Genomic DNA, 13,203 nt, shown 5'->3' on the forward strand with positions numbered 1-13,203 from the left:
GATCATTGTGTAAGGGGGAGTGGTTTCCATGATAGAGATGGAGTATTGACTAAGAGGGAGTGATACATATCACCGTAGTATTATTGTTAAAGTCGTGATACAATTGGAATTTGATGTTACATAATAATACTGTGACACTGTATAATGATGATCGAGAATCTCGATTTCTCTCATTGTTATAGATACGGATATTCAACAACGGTGGTGCTAAACTTACAACCTTTTGGATCATTGGAGTACTTGGAAGGACGAAGATTTCAGGGAAAGTTGAAGATTAGACTATGGAATAGGAGCCACTAAAGTTTATCTTTTTTGTATTCCATATGTATTAATAGTTTTGTCACTAAAATTGACAAAGGGGGAGATTGTTAGAGCATATCTCGGTAAACCTCGCATGCGTTGCTATCTCAAGCATGTTTGTCAATGTTATTGATCAAAACTATGAGTCTTGATTTCTAGCCTACATAGCTAAGTCTCGGACTAGGATAAAAAAGTGTAGTTGAGCTCAATCACTTCATGGCGATTCAATATACAACGACGAAGATCTATACAAGGAATCGTGGAACTTCATCAACAAAAAGGTATGTGGAGACTTGAACTTATCTATCACTCAAAAGTCTATCTATTCTATCTCCTACTTCTTATGAGACAAAAGTCGTATGCTATATAAACTAGATCATACACAATTCACATTTCGAGCTGAGTATTCATTGCTTATCTTTTATCCCGAAATCATGTGTTGGTACAGCGTTTCGCTTTGATCAAGTTTATCTTCACCTAGTGAAGAAAGTCATGAAAAGTTTCAATCACTTTGAGAATTGCTCTGACGTGAATCGGTCTGTGAATAACGGCCACATAGCGTCCTCTGAGAATGTCTCAATGATTGAAATGAGAGTTTAGATTACATAACCATGTATTCCTTGAACCGAAATTTTCGAACTTTGTTGATCAAGAGAAATCGGGAGGATTGTTGAATTGGCTTGCCAGGTCCGCGAACCCAGTCCGCAGACTCAGTCCGCGAACTGTCAGAAGTTCTCGACCGAGAATTTCTGCTGGATATTCCAAAACTCGTTTGTGTGCTAAGTCCGCGAACTGGCGTAAGTTCTCTTTCCGAGAATTTCTGCTGAGTTTGGAAAACTCAACCGATTAACTTAAGTCCGCGAACTTGTTTGTGAACTTAAGAGGTTATAATCTAAAGATATGCTCTGAACGTGAAACATTAAATTACTAAGGAATGCTTTATGCAAACCGTGGCTATAATGTTCATGAGCCGATTCAATCGAATCGAATCATATTTGTTTCAATTTTGTCTTGTGTAGTTACATAAGATCTCATAGCAATTGCACAATGATAAGCACGAAAGTGCGACATATTTTAACCCATAAATACATTAGCAAGGACTCATTATTTCTCTAATAAATTTGTTTTAGTTGTTTTTGGAAGAATAAGCACTTGTGGAGAATTGGCTCGATAAAAATGTTATTCGCACCCGGAGGACACATGTACCCCATAAATGTGATAAAAGCACCCCAAGAGTTTTCATTATTTACAGCCCAAAATCACTCTTTGTACCCCATAAATTACTATTCGTACCCCAAGAATTGCTATTTATACCCCAAATTGCTAAAGGGACACCGGAACTGGATAAGGGGAGGTCATCTTCAACCTTTGAATTTTTGAAATTTGGCGGGAAAATGGGTTTTAATGCAACAAATTTGGGTTGGAGATTTGAAGGTGCTGTACTGAGATTCAATTGCTGTAATTTTGTAGTTATTTTTGATTGAGCTTAACAGAGCTGGTAAAGGTCTTGGATTCGTCTAGAATTGGCTGGAATGTCCAGATTTGAAGAAAACAGTGTTCACTGATTTTGGAGGGAAAAGCAAGCTTCAAATAAACAGAAAATACGATATTTTCTGTGATGATTCTGGTCGAGTTTTGATGAGATTTAATCGCGAGTTATGATTGGTATTAGCCTGTTAGACTAAAAAAGGGTTGGTATGAGCTGTGATTTCGAAAATATAGGGAGATTTTGTTCGGTTCAAGCAAAATAGGGGAGAATTATTGTCGGCCTTCTGTTACTCGACTCGAGAGAGTTTTAATTGGTTTTAGTATCTGTTGTGGATTGATAATGATTGGTAGAGATTAAACAGGATGGTAGGTTGGTCAGATTCGAAAAAATAGGCGGTCTACGACAAGTTTGGTTAAAACAGAACAAGGGGTAAACTCGGTGTTTGTTTTCACGGGAAGTTACGTGTAGATAATGTGTTGTACGAGTTTTGACTATGTCTAAACTGTATATTGCACGAGTGGAAATGTGTTGGAAGCAATTAAGCACGTAAAATACAAAAGCAGAGAAGAAAATGGATACAAAATCTTCATAGCATGCAGAGAAGGAATATTTCAGGATTTTGGTTTATGTTCGGTTTATCGATGAGGATAAAGAGATATTATCTCTTCTGAATATTCTAAATATCAATCAGCCAGTTTTGGAAAGCTTTGAAAACTGCTATTGACGCGTGAAAGGAAGGAAAGAAGAATAAAATCTCTGAGACTTTAAAGCAAAAATATGGGGCATTAACTCGAAGATTTGAGGGTCCTGTGAGTATAAATACAAGCCTTGGCTTTCACAGAGAGGCATCGAGAGTTAGGGGCGAAGAATAGAGAGTTGCAGAGCAACTTCTCTGCTGCTGCAGAGAAGAAGAAGACGAAGAACACAGACGACTCAACAGGTCTGTCGTTTTAGAACTGTCACATTTTCTGGTCTTAGTGCCAGTTTCTCTACGAAAGTTTCCGAATATTGTTACTGTAACAAGTGCTTAAGTTGTAACGGGGCTTTTGTAACGGCTGACAACCGTTGAAAACTCCCTGTTTATAGTATTTTCTCTTCTTTTCTTCATTGTAAGCACCAATTGAGCTATAAAAATATCTTTTGAGAGTGTCTACAATATGAGGAGTTAAACCCCTACACTGGGTCGACGGAGGAATCCGAATTTCATACATGGGTGAATTTATTTTATTCTCTATATGAATTTTGCACTAATTAAAATAGAATTATGATTTTGATAATTAGTTATCATTTTATTAGATGTGTCATGCTTTCTTAAATGTTTGATATCCCATGCTTACGATTTATAACTAATGTTTTGAGGATCTACTTTGGCAAAACAAGAGTCGATGTTTTATTTATTTATTGAGCGATATTTGTTGAGAATGAATAATTGAGCCCTATAATATGAATGCGGTGGAATCCTAGACCCAGTAACTCTCCCTTTATTATTAAATCTTTAAATTCAGTCTTCACAAGTCTTAGAGTTCGAATCCTTATTACTACAACGACAATCAAAAATCACATCATTTTTGGCGCCGCCGACGCGGATTTGTTTTTAGATTAATTTTTAGGTTTATTTTTGTTTTTTTTTTTTAATTTTGTACAGTATTTTCATTTTTTTTAGATTTTATTTTTTTTCCTTTTTATGCGTTTCTTTTTATATTTCTTGTCAGGGACATTTTGAGGATGATGACTTCTTATGAGGAGACGTCACCTACGATGACGATGGCGGAATATAAGCATACAAAGTCAAATTATCAGGAAACCTCATCTGAGATGACGCTTGCTGAATATAAGCGTAGGCAATGGTATGGAGTTTCTGCTCCACATGAGGTAAGTGAAGAATCCCCTCTAGAGATATATGAGAAGTATTATAAACACACACCACCTAGTTTGGAACAAAAACTGAGATTATTGGAATGCCAAAAATTATTTAATGATGATGATGATCAGTCTTGTAGTGACTCTCTATTCCAGACAGAATTTGAAGATGACCCTGTGGATGATTGTGTTGATGATTTGCCTAATTCCATAGATGAATCCTTCCCACAAGATAATTCACCCAACTTAGAGGATGTTTCTAGACCCCTAGACTTCCAAAAGTTGCCTAATTTAGGGTTAGAATTGCGTGCTTCTAGAGTGTTGTTGGATTACTTTGCATCTAAGTACCTAGAGGACTTGCCTATTCCTGATACAGTGCATGAGCCGATTGATAACTCCCCAGTCTCACTTGAATCCACATATTTTGTTCTTTACGTAGTACCATGTGCAGTAAAAACTTGGTTTAGGGGTAAATCTTGGTTTTTGATGGTTTCAGTGTCTCCGCGTTTTCATGATATAAGTGTGAAGCTGTCGTTTGTAAATATTGTAGTTTGGGTCGATCCCCAAGTTTTCAGGTTATTAGTTTATGAGGATTCTTTTTGTACATTCCAGTAAGTGTATTTTTATTTTCATTTTTATACTTTCGTTTACTTTTTTGCATCTTATGGATTTCTCGTCTTAAGTTTTGCATTGGATGACTTAATTACATTGAGGACAATGTAATGTTTAAGTGTGGGGGAGTGGTTAACGTTTTATTTTTCTTTTTCAGGAATTTTCTTGCATATTATGACCAGCTGTGTAGCGGGTCTACCAAAAAAAAAAAAGTTGTCGTTGTTAGGATTATGACCAGTTGTATAGCGGGTCTTCTCTTTTTTTTTGTTCTTTCATGTTATGACCAGCTGTGTAGCGGGTCTAAAAGAATTTTTTTTTTTACAGATGTTAGGGTTATGACCAGCTGTGTAGCGGGTCTTCAAAAAAAAAAAAAAAACATGATTGTTAGGGTTATGACCAGTTGTGTAGCGGGTCTTCTTCTGTTTTGCTCGAGGACTAGCAAAATGTAAGTGTGGGGGAATTTGATAAGCACGAAAGTGCGACACATTTTAACCCATAAATACATTAGCAAGGACTCATTATTTCTCTAATAAATTTGTTTTAGTTGTTTTTGGAAGAATAAACTCTTGTGGAGAATTGGCTCGATAAAAATGTTATTCGCACCCGGAGGACACGTGTTATTCGGACTCTCAGTTTTGGTTAAGGGACACTTCAATTACTAAAGGCATCTCAACGGATAAGGGGCACCTTCCTTACTATTTACACCCCCATAAATGTGATAAAAGCACCCCAAGGGTTTTCACTATTTACATCCCAAAATCACTCTTTGTACCCCATAAATTACTATTCGTACCCCAAATTGCTAAAGGGACACCGGAACTGGATAAGGGGAGGTCATCTTCAACCTTTTGAGTTTTTGAAATTTGGCGGGAAATTGTTTTTAATGCAACAAAATTAGGGTTGGAGATTTGAAGGTGCTGTACTGAGATTCAATCGCTGAAATTTGGTGGGTCTTTTTGATTGAGCTTAACAGAGCTGGTAAAGGTCTTGGATTCGTCTAGAAATGGCTGGAATGTCAAGATTTGAAGAAAACAGTGTTTACTGATTTTGGCGGAAAAGTAAGCTTCAAATAAACAGAAAATACGATATCTTCTGTGATGATTCTGGTCGAGTTTTGATGAGATTTAATCGCGAGGTATGATTGTTATTAGCCTGTTAGACTAAAACAGGGTTGGTATGAGCTGTGATTTCGAAAATATAGGGAGATTTTGTTCGGTTCAAGCAAAACAGGGGAGAATTATTGTCGGCCTTCTGTTATTCGACTCGGGAGAGTTTTAATTGGTTTTAGTCTCTGTTGTGGATTGATAATGACCGGTAGAGATTAAACAGGTATGGTAGGTTGGTCAGATTCGAAAAAATAGGCAGTCTACGACAAGTTTGGTTAAAACAGAAAAGGGGGTAAACTCGGTGTTTGTTTTCACGGGAAGTTACGTGTAGATAATGTGTTGTACGAGTTTTGACTATGTCTAAACTGTATATTGCACGAGTGGAAATGTGTTGGAAGCAATTAAGCACGTAAAATACAAAAGCAGAGAAGAAAATGGATACAAAATCTTCATAGCATGCAGAGAAGGAATATTTCAGGATTTTGGTTTATGTTCGGTTTATCGCTGAGGATAAAGAGATATTATCTCTTCTGAATATTCTAAATATCAATCAGCCAGTTTTGGAAAGCTTTGAAAACTGCTGTTGACGCGTGAAAGGAAGGAAAGAAGTATAAAATCTCTGAGACTTTAAAGCAAAAATATGGGGCGTTAACTCGAAGATTTGAGGGTCCTGTGAGTATAAATACAAGCCTTGGCTGTCACAGAGAGGCATCGAGAGTTTGGGGCGAAGAATAGAGAGTTGCAGAGCAACTTCTCTGTTGTTGCAGAGAAGAAGAAGACGAAGAACACAGACGACTCAGTAGGTCTGTCATTTTAGAACTGTCACATTTTCTGGTCTTAGTGCCAGTTTCTCTACGACAGTTTCCGAATATTGTTTACTGTAACAAGTGCTTAAGTTGTAAGGGGGCTTTTTTAACGGCTGACAACAGTTGCAAACTCCCTATTTATAGTCTTTTCTCTTCTTTTCTTCATTTTAAGAACCAATTGAGCTATACAAATATCTTTTAAGAGTGTCTACAATATGAGGAGTTAAACCCCTACACCGGTTCGACGGAGGAATCCGAATTTCATACATGGGTGAATTTATTTTATTCTCTATATGACTTTTGCACTAATTAAAATAGAATTATGATTTTGATTAATTAGTTATCATTTTATTAGATGGGTCATGCTTGCTTAAATGTTTGATGTCCCATGCTTACGATTTATAATTAATGTTTTGAGGATCTACTTTGGAAAAACAAGAGTCGATGTTTTATTTATTTATTGAGCGGTATTTGTTGAGAATGAATAATTGAGCCCTATAATATGAATGCGGTGGAATCCTAGACCCAGTAACTCTCCCTTTATTATTAAATCTTTAAATTCAGTCTTCACAAGTCTTATAGTTCGAATCCTTATTACTACAACGACAATCAAAAATCACATCAAACAACTCTCTAACTAGTTCATTTGAGTCAATTGAACTAATTATGGTGAAGACGAACAAGGTTAATATGAAATGCTCATATGGTTAACCTTTACTATGTTGAACCAACATACACATACACGTTTGGGCATGGTTTTCACGAACCCAGTAAACGTATACCCAAGTGTGTGTGAAAAACTAAGTTTTCGATCTAACGGTTGTGAAATATTATCTTGAATCAAAATTAGGTTTTCATCTAACAGTGAATAAGGATTGCTTTGTAACTAAGGCAAAACCCTGATTTGAAGGCTATATAAAGGAGACATCTAGCATTGTGCAAAACTAATCCCCACACGTCTGTGTGATACTAGTGCTCTCGCTAGAGTCGATTCTCCTTTAACCTTTGGTTTTCTTCTCTAAAACCAGGTTAACGACTTAAAGACTTCATTGGGATTGTGAAGCCAGACCGATACTACTTTTATCATACGTGTGTGATCTGATCTTACATCTTCTATCGTACGAGTACAATCGATTGATTGGCTTGAGATCGTGAGAGTTCTCTGATAGGAAAGATAAAGAAGGCACAAACATCTTCGTCTCACTTTTTGTGATTCCTCGACAAACCACTTGTGTAGTCAGGAAGGATTTTAGAGAGGTGATTGATTAATCTAGGCTGTTCTTCGGGAATATAAGACTGTATTATCAATTGGTTTATGTTCACCTTGATTTTATATCTTAAGACGGAACAAAACCTAGGGTTTATCTGTGGGAGATAAATTTATCCTTCGATAGACTTTTCTATGTGAGACAAATCTGTTTATTATCAAGTGTGTGATTTTGGATTACATCAACTCTTGGTTGTGGGTGAGATCAGCTAAGGGAATCAAGTGCGTAGTATCCTGCTGGGATCAGAGGCGTAGGAGTACAACTGTACCTTGGGAGACTGATTGGGGTTCAACTATAGTCCAGTCTGAAGTTATCTTATAGTAGGCTAGTGTCTGTAGCGACTTAATACAGTGTGTATTCAATCTGGACTAGGTCCCGGGGTTTTTCTGCATTTGCGGTTTCCTCGTTAACAAAATTTCTGGTGTCTGTGTTATTTCTTTTCCGCATTATATTTTATATAATTGAAATAATAAAGGTTGTGCGTTCGTGATCATCAATTGGAAATCCAACCTTTGGTTGTTGATTGATATTGATTGATCTTTGGACCACTACACTATTTTTCCGATTCGAAACGGTTTTTGAGCGTTACGAATCGGGGTTGTAACGGTTCCTGACCGTTACGAAAAGGGGTGCTACAATTTTTTCGCAACGGCCCACTAGCCGTTACGAATTTTTTTCGTAACGGCCCTTGTAACAGCTTAGAGCCGTTAATACGTGGCACCGTCGTAGCATGCTCAAGCCGTCACGAATTTATTTAGTAACAGGACGTTGTAACAAGTTAAATCCGTTACGAATTTTTTTGTAACTGTAAAAATATTACTGTCGGTCAACCTTGACCTGGTCAAAATCAGTCAGCAATGACCAATTTTGACCGGATCAAGGTTGACCGGCAGCTCATTCTCGACCGGGATACGCTGGAATTCCAAATAAATACACATTTCATTCTACCGATCATCCATATCTAACAATAGTTTCAATCAATTCATACTATACTCAATCAATTCATATCTACACATTCATATAAAAAACACAAATTTTTCTAAGTATCAATTTTTTTTTGTTAAGTATCAAATTCTGAGGGAATACATAGATAGAAATTTACTAAGTTCCAAAGTTCAGTTCATAGAAACTTAAAAAACTTTCTAAGTTCATAACTTATATCTAAGTTTTCCCATGTCACATGCTAACAGGAACATAAACACGACTCACATAAAAGCCTTCTCATGTCGCAGACTGCTTCATCTGAAGTAGGATTCACAAAGATGATGGAATCCAACGCGACAACAGCTATGCATCTTCAATCCAATGGCCATTGCTCTTACAGGATCTCTCTACCAAGAAAGAAGCAGCTACGCAGTACTTCACCTGCAGACACAAAACACTGTTAACAACGGTTAAACAACAACGTTGTTAGACAAGAAAATTAGGAAAATGCAAGAGTGTAAACCAAATTTAGTTGGTTAGAGATAACACATAACATCACACATAGGACAATACAAAAACGATAACATAATCAAAAAGCAAAGATTGGTGGAATAGGAAATCATGAAAACATGTATAAAGAGCTCGAGGGATTACCAAAGAGGGGAACTAAATCTATCCAGAAATATGTATGCCAACCTGCACATTGAAAGAAAAAAAAGAGGATTTTAAGACAGTTTGTAAGATCAACATGCCAGGAAAATAATTAGCAGGTTGAATTTTAAAATCAAAGACTTTGAGTTGTTTGTAACTTACTAATACAGATTTATCTTCTTGGCGATTTCGTACTAGATTGCTTTGTGCTTCTTGTTGTTTGATCACATATCCTTGCTGATACAAAACACAGTAGAAATTTAGTAAAGAAACTCGTAGCCAAGACTTCATCATGTCGTACGCCTTGAATACAATAGTTAGTGAAGGAACAATATGCATAGAAAAAAGACCAAAGAAAGCAAGTTTAAGTTGAGTAATAAAGAAAGCAAGTTTAAACTGAATGCTTTTACGAATACTTAAGATAGAATATGCGGACACAAAAAAACCAAGAGGTACCTGCATCCGCCTCCTAACAACATCTAGCCGGTATGTAAATGTCTGACCAAACAACCCAGCTACAGCCCCACAAGATAGACGCAAGATATACTGAGAATGTAAACTACACAAACCATGACATATACTCTTTTTAGGAATTGTAACCTACAAATCTACAAAAACATGACTCATATAATATCGCGAGATCCAATTTCAATTCTTAAAGGAACACCCTGATGACAAGAAAGTTCATTTCTAAATATTTTGAGAAGAAAATACTAGGAATATGAAGGAGAAACAACTGGCATGTTCAGCCAAACTACGCAGAGAAAGCAAACATTTGATCATTCAACATATAAGTTATCTTTGATTGATCATCTGAAATGTATATGGAACTGCATTCATATACTTTGGCAATGTGCGACTTGAGAGATCGAGTACCTTTTTAATATTTATCAGCACCTTCATCAAACACACCAGAACTTCCAACTCTGAAATCCAGTTGCTTTTGATGCTTTAATCTACGACGCTCATCAAAACTTTCCCACCCTTCAAGCTGCTTGTGTGACATAATACTTGGATACATAAGACTATCACCTCTTGCACAAGTTTTAGATAAAAAAAAAGAATCAAAAGTCAATACCTGATTGAGAATATCAATTGTGATTTCTGTATTATGAAGATCAAGAGTCGAGAGCTGGGTGCACATTTTGAATATCGTCGAAGGAAGGGATTTGAGGCCATTATTACTCAGATGCAGAGCCTACAAAACATGCCACTAAGTAAATGATGATATGATTCAGATAATTGACAATGGTAGGAAAAAAGAAGATTGGAGTACCTTAAGATACCGTAAACTCCCAACTGTGTCAGGCAAGTCTACCAAGATATTTGATGCAAGACCAACCTTCACCAAGAAAAAATTTCAGATCCCAAATCCAAGTTATACTTGTAACAAAAACGGATTTTTGGATAGTAAAGTAAGATCAGAATACTCGTCTTCCTGGTTGCGCTACCTAGCTGTCTTGTTGGAAACACAGACATACAAGTTACGACTGATATGCGCGCTCAACAATATCCTTCCTCTTTATTATAAAAAAGTTGTGTGCAATCTCAGCACAAAAAGTCCTGAATCAGGTAAGATAAAGGTGACAAGTAAAAATCAATACCAATACCATAGAGAAGAAAAAGAGAAACCTAAGCACAGAGAAAGGCTGGAGGAAAGTGAAAACTCATCTTTACATGGTAAATCTTACTACAAGGGAGATGAAATGGAAAGTGGTTTTACCTGTTGTGCATCATCAACAATTTGAGCTCCTTGACATTGTGCACTATAAATTTATTGAAGTCATTGGGTAGGAGGTAACACCCTTGAGAAACAGATATCTTCAACTTGGATAGCTCGTCCGACCAAACCACACTTCTGAAATCAACCAAAAATCTCTAAGGTGTTAACATCAATGAAATATTTAGACGCAAACTATCCATTTACGTATGAAATTTCCTCATTTGCCTTGTAAATATACAGTTAAAGCATAATAAATGTTTCATTCAAAACAAAGACGCCGTTGAAAGTAATGAAACTATAGAAAGAATGATAAGCTAGAGCTAATTATAGTAAGACTCTAATTGAGATTGGTTATTAGTGTGTCTGCCTATTAGACTCACCCTGACCCAGTCAAGTATAGTCAACACAGAGTAAGTGAGGCAAAAGGGCCCCAACAACATTATATCAAACTAGGGCCTCCTACGCAGTTGGGATACTTGATTCATATTCTTAAAGATGAGTTACATGAAAACTTTTAAACTTATTTCCATTAGACTAAACCCTACCTGTCATGTATAATTATTAAAGAGACATAAACTTAACAATAAACCTTATTTTTGCAATGAACAATACATACCACAACTGAAATCGTAAATAAGAATCAGAAATCTAATATGCTCTCAGTTCAGATTCATAAATAATAACAGATTCATAAATAATAACTATGTACATCATATTGAGAAGGTTTCTAGTCTGTTTACGACGATTCAAATCAAACCTTAATTAAATATGGCTTCGTCTGTAGAAAATCAAACCCAATCGTAAGAATTTCAATACCAAATCAACGAGTAGCAAGAAACCTTAAAATCGATTGAAATACTGAAACCCTAAAATCTAATTTACAAACCGAAATCCTACAGATGATAAATACTTACAGAGATCTGTGAAATCGAAAACCTAAACTCGCTTAACAGACGATTGAAGATCAATTCTTCAAAGATTAGATGATTTGGTAAGAGATTAGAGAAAACCCTAAAACTGGTGATGATAAAACTGAAATCGAAACCCTAAACTGATGATGATGACGACGATGATGATTAAAGAACTGAGATCTTCAGTTGAGAAGAACTAAAATCAGATGTGGTTAATCCGTATTCATGGTGAAGAGAAGAGAAATGGGTTTACTCGATGAGAAGGGGGAGAAAAAAAGAAAGAGGAAGGGAAACGAGAAATGTAGTTCACCACTCGATGAGAGGGGGATAAAATCATATCTTTAAGGGTGAAATTATCCTCTAGTGTAATTCATGTTGGGTGGAAAAAAATGACACATGGCTGAATGGCACACGCGCAAATACACATGTTACCCGAGTCTAGTGTGACCAAGCGTGTGAGCAGCACGCGTAAAAAATTAGCCTGTTACGATTCGTAATGGCTAGCATCTGTTACGAATCATAAAAAAATTTATAACGGCTTCAGCGTGTTACAACTAGGTTGTAACGGCTTTTTGTAACAGAAATATTCGTAACGACTGCTGGGCCGTTACGAATTTTAGTTGCGAATCTGGAAAAATGGTGTAGTGGACATTGGTCTTTGGTACCGTCCAAGTTATCTCTCTTTGATAAAGACTCGCAGATTTCTATTTGCTTGAGTAAAGATCAAATCGAGTGATTGAGATATAAAATCTTTGATATACCTTTTTATTGACTGAGTCTGACTGTCTATTTGATTCTCATAAAAAGTATATTGGAGTTTGTCCATACAGATTGCTAAGCGAAATATTGGGTGGTGTTGTTAGACCCCGCTTTTTCAAATACTACTTAAAACAAGAAATATTTGCTCAGATCTAGCCCCTAAAGGACTAGATCCGAGCAAAAAAAAAAGAAAAAAAGTTGATGGGTTTTTTTCCCATTTGAGAAAAGAGAGAAAAAAATTAACAGATTATCCATGAAAAACAAATATTCATGTAATGGTATGATAATGATCATAGGAAAATTCAGAAAAGCCAAAGATTTACAATTCTACTGCTCATGAACTCGTCAAATATTGCTGCAGATCATCCCATTATTGTTGATCTTCCCATTAACATCATCTACATCTAATAGTAACATCATCTTTGGAGCTCATTCACATACTGCTGCAGATCAGCCTATTATTACTGAAGCTCAGGATTTTCCTCACCCAAATGTCTTAGCTTGTCAAATTAGACACAAAAGATTAGATTTGCCAAAAAAGATAGCTGGCTTTTACAAGAAAAAATTACCAAAGTGGAAAGCAGATGCCAGAACTACTTCGAACAACAACAACATCTTGAGTAAAAATGATGAGGATACAGCCGATGCTGAACAATCTTCTAGACATAAATACCCCAAAGTTCTTCCCCACTCACTCTCTTCCTATCTTAGCACAGATCAAGGCAACTATGGAAGAAGAAGCATGTAAGAAGAAAAAAGCTGCTTGGAAGGCTAAGAAAAAGGATCATATCTTT

The 13,203-nt window shown here is 36.3% G+C and overlaps 1 non-coding gene across 1 annotated transcript; it reads right to left on the minus strand.

The window, feature by feature from the left end:
- Window positions 1-10,879: 10,879 nt before the first annotated feature.
- Window positions 10,880-10,969, minus strand: LOC113336210. Its single transcript, XR_003353648.1, has one exon. It is a non-coding gene; the product is annotated as a small nucleolar RNA Z101 (small nucleolar RNA).
- Window positions 10,970-13,203: the final 2,234 nt, after the last annotated feature.

This window comes from Papaver somniferum, unplaced genomic scaffold, assembly GCF_003573695.1.
Source record: "Papaver somniferum cultivar HN1 unplaced genomic scaffold, ASM357369v1 unplaced-scaffold_150, whole genome shotgun sequence".
Taxonomy (NCBI): Eukaryota; Viridiplantae; Streptophyta; class Magnoliopsida; order Ranunculales; family Papaveraceae; genus Papaver; species Papaver somniferum.